Source organism: Mustela putorius, unplaced genomic scaffold (genome assembly GCF_011764305.1).
Source record: "Mustela putorius furo isolate JIRA1106 unplaced genomic scaffold, ASM1176430v1.1 tig00000698_pilon_pilon_pilon, whole genome shotgun sequence".
Taxonomy (NCBI): domain Eukaryota; kingdom Metazoa; phylum Chordata; class Mammalia; order Carnivora; family Mustelidae; genus Mustela; species Mustela putorius.
The window spans coordinates 13,328,495-13,343,189 of record NW_025421449.1 but is presented as its reverse complement, the minus strand read 5'-3'; the positions used below and the strand labels follow the sequence as shown (position 1 = coordinate 13,343,189).

At 41.3% G+C, this 14,695-nt stretch overlaps 1 protein-coding gene across 10 annotated transcripts in view; it reads right to left on the bottom strand.

The window, feature by feature from the left end:
• Nucleotides 1-6,907, bottom strand: part of CCSER2 (coiled-coil serine rich protein 2) — a 190,455-nt gene extending 183,548 nt beyond the window's left edge. For 3 of the 10 annotated variants that reach the window (XM_045083575.1, XM_045083574.1, XM_045083576.1), the window contains exon 1: nucleotides 6,653-6,903. The gene's annotated coding sequence lies outside the window, so the exon portion shown is untranslated. Of the gene's footprint in view, nucleotides 1-911; nucleotides 1,026-6,652 lie in introns of all 10 variants that reach the window. The other 7 variants (XR_006607719.1, XM_045083579.1, XM_045083573.1 and 4 more) reach the window with 6 other exon arrangements.
• Nucleotides 6,908-14,695: the final 7,788 nt, after the last annotated feature.

Sequence of the window (14,695 nt, the reverse complement as noted above, 5' to 3'; positions counted from 1 at the left end):
CTTGCATCTCCCATTCCCATACTGAAGATATGGGGTAGGGGGCCATGACAAATTGGACAGTTAGGAGCAGTGACTGTGGTGAAGAGTGTGGTAACAATTACAGCAAAGAAAGGAAGAGAAAAGTAATCATCCATTCTTTTTTCTCTTTTCCCCTTACTGTACTTACCAAGTACAGAAACCAGCCAGATGAAAACTGGGAAGAAGGCAAAGAGTGAAGAATAAGGATGCTCTGAAGCAAATAAAAGAAGAAGAAATCAAACACAAATTCCTTCTCTAAATAGCTCTTTGCAAACCAGTCATATGGGCACCTGGGTGGCTCAGTGGGTTAAGCATCTGCCTTCAGCTCAGGTCTTGATCCCAGGGTCCTGGGATTGATCCCTGCCTAGGGCTCCCTGCTCAGCAGGGGGCCTGCTTCTCCCTCTCCCCCTGCTTGTGTTCCCTCTCTTACTGTCTCTCTCTGTGTCAAATAAATTAATTGAATATTTAAAAATGAAAGAAAGAAAACCAGTCATACGAAGTAAGTTACTTGGAACTGACCAAGGAAATTTCAAACAAGCTCCTACACCTTAGATAACTAAGAGCTGTACAAAGAGGACTGTACAAAGAGAACAGAGATGCTTAATTATTCGGAATGATGGTCCTGGGGCATTTTTAAGATCAACAATCCTCCAAGATGACCCAACTATATTCAAACTGGTCAAGATGGAAAAGTAAACAGGTGAAAAACTTCAGCTTTCAAGCATCCAGTCTTTAAGAATCCTCTGTCTTCTCAAGGGTTCTAAATCTCAAAACAATCAGAAGTCTTGAAAGCCAGAGAAGTAACTGGGGGAACACTGAAAAGCAATCAACTCAGCAGAGAAGAGCTGAAAACTCACAGGTTACACCTAACATACTCTGATTTGTCAACTCACTTAAAAAGGAAGGAGACTTCTGACTGGTTGCTCTCCAGAGGGTATGTCACATCCCAGCATCAGCACCAGTAGCAAGTGTTAGAAGCTTAAAGAAGCAGGAAACCACAGGATACTCTGAGAAAGGTATGGGAGGAAAAAGTAACATAGACAACTGAGCTATATATAACTGCAGGTCATCAGCGTATCACACCAGACACAACAACTAGAATTGTTTGTAGCCTGAAGTAGCATTCTGTATTTACTTTTGTAAGTACTTCCCTCTCCTTTAAACTTCTCCCAGTCTGGCACTGATTGCTCTCCCTGCTCCTCCCTGACAGCTGTCACTTTCTAGAGCTACTCTTCCTCCAGGCACTATTTGATTTAGGTGATTTGGTGTTTCCCACCCCCAAATCAGTCTTCTACCATTTTCCTGAATTAGCTCATTCTGTATTAGATCATGCTTTCTACTCTGTCCCTATTCTTGAGAAGCACATAATCCAGTGGGGCAGGTAGATGTGTCACTAGATTAGGTGCAATACATCATAGTCAATGCCACGAAAGAAACATAATGACATGCTGTAAGTACATATTCATCTGTCATTACCCTATTTCATATTTTCCAAATCAACACTCCAGCTTCCCACACTCTTGTAAATCAGTGACTTACTAAGTCCTGTATCTTTCCATAGTATCCCCTGATCTCCAAACCCACTTTGCATTTCAGGCTTCCCTTCTCATATGACCTATTAGTCAACCACTTCCTATCAGAAAACAGTTCAATATATTTCCACACCACTACATCAGCCAACTCCCTAAAAGACATATCCTATTATCCCCTTGCTTTGAAACATCTAATATCTTTCCAATGCCTACAAGATAAAGTTCAAATCCTTAGCACAAAAATTAAGATAATACAGTTTTCAAACAAAGCCTTTTAAAAGTAGGCAGACTGAAGGGCGCCTGGGTGGCTCAGTGGGTTAAGCCTCAGCCTTCGGCTCAGGTCATGATCCCAGGGTCCTGGGATCGAGCCCCGAATGGGGCTGTCTGCTCAGCAGGGAGCCTGCTTCCCCCTCTCTCTCTGCCTGGCTCTCTGCCTACTTGTGATCTCTCTCTCTGTCAAATAAATAAACAAAATCTTAAAAAAAAAAAAAAAAAAAAAAAAAAAAAGGAGGCAGACTGAGTTCCAGTTCCACTGCTTACTAGCTGTGTTACCTTTGGCAGGTCACTTTACCTCTCTAAGTTTCCTCATTTGCAAAGTGAGGATATGAAAACAACCTAATCATGGTTGTTCTGGGAATTAAGTATGCAACTCAATGCCACGTACCAGCACAGTATCCAGCATTCACTCGATGTTAACTACTACCCTGGGATAGCTCATCTATCTAGAATGTCTCACTCCTCAAAGGAAGCAGATTACCAAAGTTTGACTCTCATATATTTTAGAATGATTAACAATAAGAGTTAAATGAGAAATGACCTTCTGGTTAACCATGAACCAACAAAAACTTCAATTAACCAAAGTATGCTTTCCTGAAATTTTCGTTTGTTGAAATTTACTATAATTTATTTAAAAACAAGTACCTATTTATTTAAAAAAAAAAAACTAGATTAGTTTTGTTTTGTTTCCTATCCAAGTTCAGGAAGGAAAAAAGTAGCTGCTTACCAACAGAAACTCAGATATTTTTAAGAATGTGATTCTCTAGCATATAAAATTCACATAAATTAAATTCAAACTCAATTGCATATATAATTTTCTAAAGATATATACCCATAACAAAACAAACTCTAGAAGCTTAAGAAAATAAAAATGTATATCAGATAGATGGTGGACTGACATTTATTCTTAGACATCAAAATCAAATGACGAAATCACAAAAATTTTTGTAAGTCAGTGATTTTAATAATTTAGAAAACTGCCAAACCCACAATAATAACAACAAAACAGATCAGATACATATGTTAAGAGATTCATATATTCATGATGTTAAGCGCTAATGAAAATTGGTAAAAAGATTCCAATAAATTCAGGCATAAGAGACAAACAATTCATACAAAGGAGAAGGTAAAACTAGAAAAATACTGCATTTGCTTTTCTATTGTGGTTAGTGATGTTAGACAGTAGATGCCCTTATACCTATTTTTAAAAAACAAACCTTTTCTTTTTTTAAGATTTAATTTTATTTATATTTGAAGGAGAAAGACAGAACATGGGGCGGGGTGGGGGCACCACTGAGCAAGGAGCATAGTGTGAGGCTGGATCACAAAACCCGGGCATCATGACCTCAACCAAAGGCAAACACTTAACTGACTGAGACTCCCAGGCACCCCTAAAAACCAAACTTTTAAAAAACAAAAAGCTGTAAAAGTCTGATGAAACTGGTCAACCAACTGCCAGAGGCTGTATAAATAAATTTTTAAAAAAACTTTTGGAAATAAATTCAGCAATATTTTTCAAAAGTGACAAAAACCTTCATATCCTTTGACCTTGTCATTCCCCCTCCTGGGTCATTAGCCTAAAGTAAAGAAGCAAAACAGCACAGCTATATAATAACTGCATTACTTGCAAAACAAGAAACAACTTGGATGTCCAACTATTAAAAATAAATAACTCAATTCACTGCAACATTGTATAACTTAAATGTATAAAAATTATAACAAAAAGAAAACATTAAATGTGAAAACAAATATTAAACATTATATTTATGCTTTGAATATAGTATAAAATCACGGATACATGGTAAGAATTAAATGAGAAGAAAAATTAAACATTTTTTTTTCTTATTTCTTCATCATGAAGTTGTTTGTAAAATAAAAAGCCTGATGGAGTTCATCAGGCCCACGACAATGAATACACATTTCAAAACTGGCTTTTCAGAGGCAAAAACCACAACTGTCCTTTTTTTCCCCCAAAAAACCTATCCCAGAGGAGTAATCAGATAGGCTCCTCTCACATACAGACTAGCCATACATGTAATTTTAGCCATGTTACTAACCATCTGTAACCTTATGTTAAAATCTCATTTTACCATCAAAACTAACTGTATGTGGGATCTCCATATGGTGAGCAGAGCCACTTGTTATGTGGCATCTGGAGAGAGGGCCCCAAGCACTGAGGTTAAAAACTATCTGGCCAATGGAGTAATTACGGTCAGGTTTCTCCTCTATCCCCAAATGAATAATCATGTTTCTCACCACTCAAGGGCTCTAAGTTTGAAAGAGTGGCAGCTAAGCATTCATGGAGGGAGAAAATACAAGCTGATATGTTCTCCCTCTGAAAATTGGCAGCTTCCTCATTTTCCCAAAAAGCACCATTAAGTAATAAAAAATACACAACCGTGAGGTGAGGAGATGTGGGGTACAACTGACCCTAAGAAACCTCAAACAAGGCACTTATCTTTAGAGCTTTGGTTGTTTAAGAGGTAAAATTTTACATCTGAACCAAATAACTAATTAATTCCTTCAAATTCAACATTCTATTTATTGACTCCCTTTACTAATACATGTCTGACTCTCAAAATCTTCCACTCAGATTGTAGAACAATTACTAAAACTTAGAATTAGGAAACTGGGGGCAAAGGAAATACAGAGAGTCAAAATTGTATCCGAGGTCTGTCCCTTTCTACCTGCATGACCTCGGGCAAATAACTTTGCCTCAAAATAAAGTCCTAAAATCAATGAAGCAGCAATCCTTACTGGCCCTGCCGTTTTTACCCTTGCATCATAAAATGTATTGGTTTTTTGCTGTCATAACTGAGGTTTCATTCCCAACCAGGAACAATTTTGACTGTGTTCTTAGAAATTTAAAAATACCTTGCACATCCATCTTTTCCATGTTTTCTGATATTGAAAGAAATAGTTAACAAAGTTTGCCTATTTTAAATCTATATTCAGGATTAAGAGCATTCCTCAAAAATGTATTCAATAAATAGTTGAGTACCTGTACCACATAACAGTACATGCTAGAGTTGCAAAGGTCCTTCCGAAGAAACCTAAAAGTCTTATGGAGAGAGACATTTAAGCAAATCATTACTAACTGGCAAATGCTAAATGCAGAATGTATGACGTGCTACTGGATCAGTCAAGACAAGGGGGATAAGATGTCTGGACCATATTCAGAGGTGACATTTTCAGTAGGCCTTGAAAAGCAAATTGTTTACTAGGGAGAGAAGAATTCTCAACAGAAGAACAGTGTAAAATTACAAAGAAAGAGTCATCTTCAGAGAACTCTTAAGTAGTCTTTGTATGGACTGGCAGGGAAGATGGTGGAAATGAAATCAGAAACACAAATTATCAGAAATTGTGAAGGACTTTGACTTTTATCAAACACAGATAATGTAGAGTCATTGACGGACTCAATTACCTATACTGAGTCATTGATGGAAGCAAAGTCCCCCGTCCAGTACACAAAGGAGTTGAGTCAAAGCAACAAACAAAAAAATGCAGGTCTCAATATGGAAATACAGAATAAGTGGTTGGTTGTTGCTGTTGTTTTAAATGGAAAGCTCCTGCCCTCAGGATGTCTTCTAGCAGTTTCTCACTATGGCATATTAACACCACACTGAAGTAAAAGAGTATGAATTATGGCTAAAGGGTTCAAGAAAGTGTGTGTTTTTTTACCTAAAGATTCTTTGAAGTCAACGTTGAGAACACTAAAGAAAATAATGAAATAATACTAAAGAGCTATAATAATCACTAGAGGTAAACAGTAATAATGTCTGAGAAGACTGACCTCAGGCAAACCGCTCAGGAATGTTTAAATACTTATCATATATTGACTGCAGATACGACATGTTTTGAGCAGAAGGGTATCTTAAATTCCTTTTGGTTAAAGAAGAGGGGCCACCACTAAAATCTTTAAACTAGTCTAAAAGATTTTTTTTTAAACTGGCATAATTAATACGTTCCATTACATTTTAATGCTCAGGAAAAAAAGGAGAAAAGGAATGTCTTCTCAAAGGACGACTCCAAAAAGGCTAAAGCTCAAGTTTTATCTCACCAGTGGGAGGAAAACATTCACATTACAATTTGGGACCACGAAGTGTCCCTGCATCAGTAATTTCCACACTGCTAAGGCCTAGTCTTGGACCTGAAAGCCTAACTGGCTGGGTAGCCTACAAAGATGAATTTGCAATTATTGAAATTCAAACTCAAGCTTAGCTACCGACGACAACTACCTCAAGGGAATCATTCTTCCTTTTACTTTGATTTAAAAAAAAAAAGTGGGAGCATAAAAACCAAATATACGTATAAAAACAGGAGATGTCAAAGGAGAGAGAAGGAGCATCTGAACCTATATGGCAACGGTGTGGTCCACCAAAGTTTGATCTCAGGATGTGTCTCAGGGTGTGTCTTTGTTTTGGCCCAATAATTAAAAAAAAAAAAAAAAACCGTCATTCAGGGGAACCGGGTACTTTCCCCTGTCAAACCTCACAAGCATCCTGGCTCTGAAATCGCAGGGTAACTTGGCCTCGCCCTGATTCCTCCTACTAGAGAAAGGCACAGCCCCGCGCCCGAGGCCCCCCGGCGCGCCTGTCACAACCCGAGAGAGGGGGGCGTCCGGCCTCCAGGCTCCACGCTCGCCCCTCCTCAGGCGGCTCGTGGGGAGCTCGGGATGGTGCGGGGAGGGCGGGAGGCCGGAGAGCGTCACTGTCTCACCTCAGGTGCCTGGGCCCACGACCTGACGCGCCCCCCGCCCTGGACTGTCGCGGGCGCCCGCCCCACCCCAACTCCGGCCCCGGCTCCCTCCTGACCCCCACTCTCACCGTGCGGAGGTCACGCTGCCTCCTCCGCCGCGGCCCGACTGCTGGCCGCCAGTGACCTACGGGCCCAAGGACCGCAGGTGAGGCGAGGCACTGCCCGTCACATCCCCACCGGCCCCGCCGCCGGATCAGCAGCAGTCAGCATCACGTCCGCGGCCTGAGGGAGCGCCTGACTCCAGAGACACCGCGCCCCCTCCCTCGGCCTGCGCCCGCCCTGGACTCCGCCCTCCAGGGCCCGCGCAGCGCGCGCGCGCAGCCCCGCCTCCCGGGACCCCCGTGCGCAGGCGCAAACCCCACGGGGCCAGGCTCCGCCTCCAGGCCCGCCCACGCTGCCTGATTCCGGCCTCATCCCACCTCTGGCCCCGCCTCCCCCTCCCCCCCCCCGCGCTGGCCTTTCCCAGGCTCCGCCCCCACCTCGGGATCCACCTCCCTCTGCACTGACCTTGCCTCTCTGCCCCCTGACTCAGGTGTCTGCTAGGCTGAACCCGTGACGCCAACCCCGTGGCTGACCTAAGCTTTAGCCAGCACGTTGGACTAACAACATTCGCTGCTACACCGCGGTCAAACTTGTCAGCTCCTCCTCCTGACCCAAGAAGTTAATAGCTTGAGCTTCAGGACTGTCGTGGGCTCCTCTCCCACCTTTCAGTGGAATGAGCATCTCCAGCATTTGTGTCCATCCATGTTCTCTGCTCTTCCATGCTCTGGGGCCACGCCTGAACCACACACCTAACCTACCACACCAAAACACGGGGTCTTGCTGAGGCTGAGGGGATGGAAGAGGCACCCCCAAGTGCTGAGATCTGCAGCATCTCCATGGCACCATCAATCTGGGTTCCCTTTGCCACGAATTTTTTCCTACTTCCCCTGGAACTTCCATCACCCACAGGCCTTTTCCGTTCCTTTCCCTCTCAGTGGCTAGCTCTGCCATGAGTGCTCTTAACCTGGAGGTCTCCGAGGTCTGGCTGAGTGTTAAAGCCTGAAAGCTGCACTTACGTGGCAAATAGACTAGCAACTCACTGAAACCCTTTGGGCCACACTTACCAACAGATCGACTGCAACAAATGACGTTTAAGGAGAATTCTACTGTTATATTGATTACTGTTATAAATATAGTATACATATTAAGGGGGAAATATCCCTTAAGTATCTTAAAGCTCTGTGACTCCTTTTGTCTCTGCTTTTTCTCAGGTCAGGACTGTCCAAAATTTTAATTACCTCTGGGTTTTTTCCTACAGACTTGGACTTATAATTAGTTTTATACAGTATACATTTTCTTATAATTACAAGTCTACCATTTTTCCTTATTAATTATTGCATTTTATATTTGCTTAGGGATCGTACTCCATTTTCTTGAAGTATATCCTTTAAATGTTCTTTTTGTTGAAGTCCATTAATAGTAAATTCTGTTAGTTTTTTTAGTATGAAATATTTTATTTCATTTCATTCTTGAATTTAATATTAAGCTGTGGGTAAAGTTTAGTGTGAGGATCTCCTTAAACTTTTGATAATATTCTACTGTATTCTAGCTTTTACTGGTCCTACTGATCATTTTTAATTGATTTCTTATGATTTTGGGGTAAACTGTCTATGTGCTCTGGATCTTTTAAGATAGCTTTGATTTTAACATTCTGTAGTTTTATTATTATGTGGCTTACAACGGATTTTGTCTTATTTATATTGTGCAGGGTTTCTTGTGCTTCCTGAAACTATAAATTGAAATCTATCATCATTTATGGGTAAAAAAAAAAAAAAAGAAAGAGAGAGAGAGGGAGAGAGAGACAGTGTTTTTTAAAATCCATCATTTCCTCACTGATTTTGATGTTTGGGTCCAAGAGTGAATGGTCAAGAAAGAATTCTTGAAATGTTTTTGGTGCAAAAATGTGTTTTTTATTAAAGCATGCGACAGGACCCCTGGGCAGAAAAAGTTGCATTATAAGTCTGAGAAATGACTGATTATATAGGGTTTCTTATCCTGTGGTGGGGAAGGTGATGTTAGGGCTCCAAGAAATTGAATCTACAGATTCCTGGAGGTCTGGCTATTATTAAGATTGTGTTTTCCTTGTAAATCATTAGGACAGTGACAAACTGATAGAATTTCTTGTCCTGAGTGACTGTGATCTTTATCAGTTGGTCATTTGTTTTTCCATTCTTTGTTCTTGGGCAGTCATGAGTGCCTGAGGAATATCACACATATCCCATTGCCACCTTGCAGCTGGTGGAGGGGGGGGAGTGTCAGTTTGCGTTTTGCGCTCAGCTTGCCTTTTTTTATCTCCTTATTTCCTCCCACCCCCACCCTGAACAATTTTGACCCTTGAATCTTTAAGATTGTTGAAGGCAGAAAGGTCTCATCTTTTGCAGCTTCTTTCCGCTGAACACGGGCAGAGAGATGTCCCTACCTATGGGTCATCATCAGTCAGGGCATATAGAGGGGAGTTATGAAAGGTAGAGGAAGCTGAGTCCAATGTGGACAGTAAAGAAATATCTCTGTGGGTGGTAAGGACCATCTATCTATGTGAAGTTGTTGTAGTGATGGAGTCTTAGCACCAAGCAGAGAAACTTTTTAAAAAGCAATATATTAAAATTAAAATGGCTATAAGAATGAGAAGTCCAACAAAGAGACCCTTAATAGTCAACCATAATCCTTCTCCAAACGAGGAACTTAACCAATCATTGAAAGAGAGGGAAGGATTTTGTAGAGCCTTAAGTTGGGTATTCATATCTTTTAGTAAACCTGTGACATTTTTGTGATGATCTGGGATGTATACAGAGCACTCTGTTTTAATAATGACATATGTCCCTCCTTGTGCTGTGGTTAGGACATCTAGAGCCATTCTATTTTATAGAACCACTTTGTGCATTTGTGTAGTTTCAGTATTAAATAAGGAGATGTTGTCTTATGAATCATTGAGGGCTTTCATGACTTATTGAGGGCTTAGATATGCCAAATTATACTTTCTAATCCTACAAATGGAACAAAAATGGATACTAAATGGTCATACCATTGAAAAACAGATCATGTTCATCTTTATTTTAAATTGGGAAGATTAAGGGCTCGTGGGGAGGGGGAGAGGTAGGCAGAGGGAGAAGCAGGCTCCCCATGGGAGCCCAATGCAGACTCAAGCCCAGGACCCTGGGATCATATCCTGAGCCAAAGGCAGACACTTAACTGACTGAACCACCCAGGCATCCCTGCATTTTTTAAATATCCTCATTCCTGGGATATGTAAATTTCTTAATCTGAATATACTGTAGTTAGGGACTTTACTGGATCAAAACTTGTATGACTTAATATTTATTTTGTGTTGCCTACCTGGCTGCACAGTCTGCCAAGTTGTTTCCTTTAGATTCTAAGGTCATATCTTTTTGATGTCCTCAGAAGTGGATTATGGCTACCTTCTTAGGTAGGTGTACAGCCCCAAGAAGTGTAATTATTTCAGACCCATATTTGATTGGAGAGTTATGAGCTGATCAGAATCCCCTTTCCTTCCAAATTGCCCCATGGGCATGTAGCACCAGGAAAGCATAGTTGGAGTCTGTATAAATATTAATTTTTAGACCTTGTGCCAAGTGAAGAGCATAGGTAAGTGCTGTTAATTCAGCCTTTTGAGCAGAAGTGTTTATTGGAGGGGGTTTTGCTTCAGTGGTCTTAGTTAAACTAACTACAGCATATCCAGCTTTTCTTTCTCCCTATTCAAGAAGCTACTGCCATCTGCACCTGTGGATTTTAACCAGCTGTCACCTACATTTTCTCAATAGGGGGAACTTTCAAATCTGGTTTGCTAGAATAAACATGAGAAATAATCTCTGAGCAGTCATGTTCTATTCCTAGAAGTACGATGGTCAGGTACAGACATAAGGATAGCTAGGTTAAAGTGTGACAGGTTTTAAATATTATTTTAGGTGTGTCTAAAAACATAGCCTGGTATTTAGTAAGTCAGCCTCTCATCATCCATTGGTGGCCTTTGGTCTCTAGGACACTTTGGAGTTGATGTGGAGTCATCAATGTCAAGGATCACCCCATAATAAGTTTTGAAACTGCTTCTACCAGGAGAGCTTTTGCAGCCACTGCTCAAAAACAAGCTTGCCACTCCTGTGCTACATTATCAAGTGGCTATGAAAAATAACCCACCAGTCTTGTTTCACCTCCTGATTTCTGGGTAAGAACTCCCAAAGCTTATCCTTGTTTTTCTCTTACATATGAAATGAAAGGTTTTTCTAAATTCGGTAAAGCCAAAGCTGGGGCTCATGAAAGCTTAACTCTAAATGTTTGAAAGTCTGTCTGCTGGGCTTTAGCCCAGAGTAAAGGTTCTTCATCAGGGCCTTTAATTAAATCATACAATAATCTGGCTAAGAGCCCAAATCCAGGAACCCACGGCAGCAAAAACCTGTACGCTTAGGACAGCACAGAGTGGTTTTTTCATAATCGGGGGTCCATGATCTAATATAGCTTTTTTTCCCTGTCAGTAGTCAGTGTGCAATGGCCTGGTGTGGTTCATATCCCAAATATTGTACTTTCTATTTAAACATCTGTGCCTTTATAGGGGAGAAATGACACCCTCTGTCTGCCAAGAAATTAAATAGCTATAGAATTACTATCAGATGTTTGTTTTGTGGGACTACAGATTAAAATATCTTCCACATATTGAACTGTAGTCCCTTGATAAAGGGAGATAGCATGGAGGTCTTTATCAAGTGCAGCCCTGAATAGGTGAGGACTGTCTAAATTCCTGCAGCAAGACTGTCCAAGTTCACTGAGCAGTCTCTGAGCTTGAAAGTGAGGTCCATTCAAAAGCAAGTAGTGCCTGTGTTTCTTCACTTAGAGGAATGCAAAAGAAGGTGTCGGGGAACCTGGGTGGCTCAGTGGGTTAAAGCCTCTGCCTTGGGCTCAGGACATGATCCCAGGGTCCTGGGATTGAGCCTTGCATCGAACTCTCTGCTCAGTGGGGAGCCTGCTTCCTCCTCTCTCTCTCTGCCTGCCTCTCTGCCTACTTGTGATATGTCTATCAAATAAGTTAATTAATTAATTTAAAAAAAGAAGGTGTCTTTTTTTTTTTAATATTTTATTTATTTATTTGGCAGAGAGCGAGAGCACACACAAGCAATGAGAGCATCAGTGAAAAGAAGAGGGAGTAGCAGGCTCCCTACTGAGCAGAGAGTCTGAGACCCTGGGATCATGACCTGAGTTGAAGGCAAGATGCTTAACAGACTGAGCCACCCAGGTGCCCTAAGAAGGTATTTTTTAAATTAAGTACTGTAAACCAGTTGGCATCACCAGGGCCATGAGTGAGAATAGTATATGGATTTGGCACTATTGAATGAGTAGGCGCAACTGTTTCATTTATAGTTCTTAAATGTTTCGTACCATTTGATATTACCCATATGACTATTTTACTGGTAAGACTAAAGTGTTATAAGGAGATTGACAAGGTTTTAAATTACCAATTACTATAAGAGAAACTTATCAATAAGTGATTCCCAGCTTTTGCCTCAGGTTTTAAAGGGTATTGTTTTTTATGTGGTACAGTAACTGAGTTCTTTGAGGTCATTTTAACTGGTTGAGTTTTAAGAGCCCATCCTCGGACACTGAAATCCCAGACCTGTGGATTTACTTCCTTCCAGATATTAGAACGGATACTGGGGTAAGGTTTTAATTCTGTGGGTGTTAAAAAGAACATGCCATCCATCCTCTTCTTTAGTAGGAGCAAACCTGCTACCTAGTTTATACATCAAGTCTCATCCAAGTAATGGATTAGGTCAAGATGGAAAGACTAGAAAAACATGAGTGACTAACTGACTTCTAGATTTACAAGTTAAAGGCATTGTCTGGTGGCACATTTTAGTTTACCGTTCTATGCCAACAATTTTACAGTTAGAAAGACAGGTAGGGCCAGAGTGCTGAATAAGAACAGATTAAGTGGCTCCTATATCAATAAGAACATTGATAAAATGAAAAAAAAAAAAAAGAACATTGATAAAATGTTTACCTCCCACCTCCAGGATAATGCACAGCTCAGTCATCTTGATGGCAAAGGGAGCCAGACAAGCCTGAGGACCCTGTCATGTCAGATCCTCCAGTTCCTGCTCTTGGGTGAGGAAGTGAGTTCCTGTCTTCCTCTTTCTCTGGAGTTGGGCACAGTCTGTCTTACAATGTCCTTTCTTCTTACAGACAAGACGTGACCCTGATGGAAAGCATTTGTTTGGACATTCTTTGCTCCGGTGTCTGATTTGGCCACACTTATAGCATGGGGTCTTACCTGGTCCTTTGTCTGATACTGGTATCTTCTTTGACCCCCAGTTGGTCAGGTGTTGTGAGGAATTTGCAACAGCAGCAGCCAATATTTGAACCTATATTTTATCTTGCAATTTAGCTTTCTGGTCCTTTTCCTGCAGTAAGGCCATACCTCCATTATTAAGGACTTTAGTAGCTACCTCTAGTAGGGGCTGGGTGGAGGCTTCGAGGACCTAAAGTCATGTTAGTCATTTTGTGGCAAATGTCAGGGGCCAACTTGCAAAATGCACGTTTAATAGAGTTGCTCCCTCAGGTGAGATTGGATCCAGATTTGTATACTTACAGATGGCTTCTACTGAATGACCCTGAAATAGAGCTGGATTCTTATCAGCTCTTTGAGTAATGTCCTGAATTTTATCAAAGTTTACAGGTTTAGAGAATTTTTTTCATTCCTTCTATTAAACAGGTGATTATGGTCTCATCTTTCCTTGTCCTGTCTCTTTCCAGTAATTCCTGGGAGGTTCATTATTGGAAACATCAGTGCCCCCCTACCAAATAATGATCTCGATCTTTGGCTGCCAGCTCATCAGCAAATTCTTGAGGCCTTGCCCAGATACAGTTCTTTTCCTCAGAGGTGCAACAATGATGTATAGATCTTGCCAAGTCAAATCAAAAGTAATAGATAATTGCTGAAAGCCTTCCATAGATTGAGAAGAGTTTTTGGAATAGCATTCTAATTGTTGTTTTCTCTGAGTCAGGTCTGCCATGGTGAATGGGACATGGACTTTAATTGTGCCCATTTTTCCATTAACAACCTCCCTAAGAAGATGTAGCCCAGATTCAGGTGGAGCTGCCAGATGATAGGGGGTTCTGCCCCTGGTATGTGCAGCTGAGCTGAGAGCAGAGGGGTCTTGGGGTTTATAAGGAAAAATAATAGTAGCAGAGCCAGTGTCCTCTTTGTTTGGACTGGTTGGTGATTCATTGAGTAGCCCAGGTAGGTTAGGAGGAAGGGGCCTATTTAAAGAATCATCCTGCAATATGACCAGATGGGGCTTATTAACCTGGTTGGCAGTTAAACACATTCTACAAGAGGCTCTCAGGTCAGGGTCCTGATTCAGGGACATGAAGGCCTGGACATAGAGAACCTCAGTCCATTTGCCCTGGTTTTTTGCAGAAGAGATCTAACTGATAGCCATTAATGGGCCATTTTTCCTTGTCTCTTGAGGAGTACTGAGGCCATGCACTGTTACCTATGATCAGCTTTTTCTTTCTTAAATCTTGCAATTGAATTGATTCCGGGGTGTTAAAAGGCATCCCAAGGGAGAATTCTCTGCAACTAAAGAAGATCCCATGCTCCTAGAAAAGTTGAGAAAGTCCATTACCAAAACAAAACAACAACAACAAAAAATCCACCCCTGACTCCCAGGTAGCATTCCATGCAGGATGTGTCAGAGATACCTGGTGTCAAAGAGACTGAAAACATCCCTCGAACAAAATTGCTGTGATCACCACTCTGCCTTATGAGAGGGATGTTGGTGCCCCACTTCACCGACTTCCCCATTGCATTCTAGGCTACAAATGGTGCCAGTGAATAGACCAAAATGCCATGCTGTTTGCAAGTTACCTAATTTTGTAATTTAAGTAATAGGCAACACTGATGGAAAACAGTGAAGATAGAAATCCTCCTTGATCTAAGTAACATTTCAACACATGTAGCCCTTACAGTCAGCATCCTTAGGAAACATTCCCTGGTTGGGTTTTAATTCACTTGGGTGCTGGTTTCAGCTGGCTCCAGATAGAGGCCAAAGTTGTGTAGA